The sequence below is a fragment of the Eurosta solidaginis genome, chromosome 2, assembly GCF_040869045.1.
Source record: "Eurosta solidaginis isolate ZX-2024a chromosome 2, ASM4086904v1, whole genome shotgun sequence".
Lineage (NCBI taxonomy): Eukaryota > Metazoa > Arthropoda > Insecta > Diptera > Tephritidae > Eurosta > Eurosta solidaginis.
Genome location: NC_090320.1, coordinates 83,956,170 through 83,960,057, shown reverse-complemented (window position 1 = coordinate 83,960,057; position 3,888 = coordinate 83,956,170). Strand labels below are relative to the sequence as shown.

At 31.8% G+C, this 3,888-nt stretch overlaps 1 non-coding gene across 1 annotated transcript; it reads left to right on the top strand.

Annotated features, from left to right (window-relative positions):
* The first annotated feature begins 2,292 nt into the window (after positions 1-2,292).
* Positions 2,293-2,411, top strand: LOC137242956 (5S ribosomal RNA). The gene has a single exon (XR_010950421.1). It is a non-coding gene; the product is annotated as a 5S ribosomal RNA (ribosomal RNA).
* The last annotated feature ends 1,477 nt before the right edge of the window (positions 2,412-3,888 follow it).

Here is a 3,888-nt window from a genome sequence, read left to right as displayed (position 1 = left end):
CTTGTCCTGAAGATTTGTCGGTGTAAACGAAATTATCTGTATTCAGGTGTTTGGGAGGGACTTGGCAGTTTCCTGGCCCGTGCGACTCACTACATTTGACACACCTAAATGGCATGTTACAGTTACTTGCAACGTGTGAAAACCGTTGACAATTTTTGCATTGAATTGGTGAGTCATTTTTGAAACCCTCAAAGCTCACCTTGCAGTTTAAAATATATTGAATTTTTTTAAATTCGGCTACGTTAGAGTCCCTAGATATTTGGACTAACCAGTTGTATTTTAGCTTTTTTAAATTTATTATCTTTACACTTATATCCAAGTTATTTAGGTAGTCTAATACTTCACATTCTTCATATATGTGTGACAACTTTTTGATAATCATAGTGTAGGGTTTAACCTCATTTGGCGTAAATGTATAATAACAAATTTTACTGTCAGTTAGATATTTTTTAATTATAATGTAATCTTCCATGGTTGATGGGCTAACATGGGTAACGTTTTTATTAATTATATTGAAACAAAAATTTTTGTGACCCAGTAGACCACTAAGCCTTGAGGCTATTTCTTTGATATTAATATTATAACATACATATATTGGAGGCTTGCTCCTTTTATTATGGTTTTTGATACTCACATTTGTTACTTTTCTTTCTTGGGTTACTGCAGACGCCATTAATTCCGCTGCCTCCCTTTCATTGTTCATGTTGTCAATTGTTCCCCTGTTCATGCTGTCCTCATCGTCTCCAATTCCATCAGTGTATTCAACCTCTGTATTATAATTTATGTCTGTCACCTCCTGATTCGATTGTACTTTAGGCACACTTGCACTTGCACTAGCCGTTTTCCAGCTCGTTAATTTTATTTTCAAATTGTTTATTTAAAATCAAAAGTTTTTTGTTGTATTCAACAATTTTAGAAAAATCGGAACTAGAGTCCAAAGACCCATCGTCACACTCACGATTATTGCGTCGCCTTTTTTCCCGCCGACTCTTCTTCTTCCCATTTTGGGAAGGTTTAGTCGGACTGGATTGTTTTAAATATTGATTTATTGTCTTATCATCCCCTAGGGGAGCAAAAGAGTTATTAGTGTCCATTTCACTATAGCAAATTCAATTGCATACACTACACCTAGTAGCTATTGTCAGTAATCACTTGCTCTTTACTTTGTACGAGCCATTTCTCACTTTTATTTTTCACAATTCAAAATAAACACTGATCACTGAACACTTCACTTAATGAACCTAATTTTTATAAATGTGGAAATACATATAATAAAATACACAAAAACGTTTCATTTGTCCATTTTTTTTAGGGTTGCAATATTGTGCGAGTTAAAATGAGATAGAAATATTTATGCCACATAATGGTAGCTCACTCAATGTTGTGGATTTTTGTATAAATAGCAGCTACGTTCGGTAACCAAGCTATTAGTTGTGAAGTGAAGTGATCAAGTGAAGTGTTCTTGTGAAAGCTAAAAAAAGTGCTAAATAGAAAAAATGACTGGTCGTGGCAAAGGTGGAAAAGGATTAGGTAAAGGTGGCGCCAAACGTCATCGCAAAGTTTTACGTGATAACATCCAAGGTATCACAAAGCCAGCTATTCGACGTTTAGCACGTCGTGGTGGCGTAAAACGTATATCTGGTTTAATATATGAAGAAACTCGTGGTGTTTTAAAAGTATTTTTGGAAAATGTTATCCGTGATGCAGTCACTTATACTGAACATGCTAAAAGGAAAACAGTTACGGCTATGGATGTTGTATATGCATTGAAGAGGCAGGGTCGTACATTGTATGGTTTCGGCGGTTAAATTCATTTTTACGGACATATTAACACAAAATAAATATACATTCAAACAAACGGTCCTTTTCAGGACCACAATATTTTTTAACAAAGATTTCAAAATTTCTCTAATACAATACATAACAGAAAGATATGTTATTAAGATGTACATGCATATGTAGTATGTATGAATGTTCGTTTAAACTAAGTAGCATACGTATGTATGCATAATGAAAACTCATGCAAATGAATATACCCCGACACAAGCCAAGCGATATAAATATGTCTATAATAGCAGGCTTATTTTCAAAAATGGCATAAGTTCATTTTTGTAAAAAATAAACTTAATCTGATTTTAGTAGCAAGAGTATCTGAATACACTAAACTATAAAGTATATAACAAAATTTACTTAAATCGACTTATATCATTTAAAAAAAAAAGGACAAATTCACAGCTGCGAGTATACACATTAAAGTAGCCATACTTATACCAATTTAGGCAAACAAATTTTGCCAACGACCATACCACGCTGAATACATCGGTTCTCGTCCGATCACCGAAATTAAGCAGCGTCGGGCGCGGTTAGTACTTAGATGGGGGACCGCTTGGGAACACCGCGTGTTGTTGGCATATCCAACTTTTTCTTTTATTTTATGTATATATATGTACATAAATATTTTTTTTATTAAATTGCATTTAATTGAATAAATACTTGGAATACAATTTAATATTTCTATAGATTCAATGGAAAAATTTCATACGCGCGCATACATTTACGTGCATAATAATATTAGTTATAATTTTTTACCATATCAATTATTGATTTAAAGCTTATAAGCATTCATCATATAAATACAAAATGAATCTGCATAGTACAAATTCATACTCATCCACCTATTATAGTACTTAAAATGGACGCTGATGTCCGATTATGTTCAGATATGTATATTATAATCATATTGATAATTAATAAGCATTCAATGAGAATTTTTTTTATTTTTTTTTGAATGTCATGAAATTTCATTTAATTATACATATAAGTTGTAGACGTCCAATATCAATAATCAATTCAGACTAAAATTCCAAACTTTAGATGCCTTTAAGTGAAGCCATATAGGGTTACTCTAGTGTTGCAATAGAAATATTTAAAAAATTTTTTAAAATAAAATAATGTTGTTAAAACTCAACGAAGATAAGTTTTTTGATTTCTAATTTAACATATTTTATATATCCGAATTAAAATTTTGATTAGTACAAATATATTTTAAGAAATTTCACTTAATTGAGAAAAAATTCGATTTTATCAGTGCAAACTTTTGATTAAAATGCCTGACACTCCGAAAATATGAAATTCATCAATTTAAATGAATTCGTATATTAAACTAACACATTTCAGTTATCTATTTTTACATGAATATTTGCAATAACTTTAATATGTGAATTTTAATTAATTTATTAAGATGAAAAGTTTATCAAATGTAAATGGTACGTAGCACTGAAATGAAAACATTTGTCATCCATCTTTTCGCTGCGCTTCTCAAATTTTAAACAGAGTATCGCATTCAATGCGCTTGTATAAAAAAGTATAAATAGTGAGTTTGTGCTTTGTGTGCTTAAATTGATAAATATTTTCAAGTGTTAATAAAAGTTTAAATAAAATAATTAAGTGAAAATGTCTGACACAATCGCTGTTGCAAATGTTAGCTCACCAGTAGCTGCTTCTGCTGCTGTTGCTGAGAAGAAAGTTTCTGCTAAAAAAGCAACTAAACCCAAAAAACCATCGGTTGCTCCCACTCATCCACCAACTCAACAAATGGTAGATGCATCGATTAAGAATTTGAAGGAACGTGGTGGCTCATCACTTTTGGCAATTAAGAAATATATTAGTGCAACATATAAATGTGACGCCCAAAAATTGGCACCATTTATTAAGCGCTATTTGAAATCGGCTGTTACTAGTGGAAAATTGATTCAAACCAAAGGAAAGGGGGCATCTGGTTCATTTAAATTATCAGCTGCAGCCACTAAATCAGGTGATGGTAAGTCAAAATCGGTTGATAAATCAAAAGCCAAAAAAGATAGTGCAACATTAAAGAAAAAATCGTCG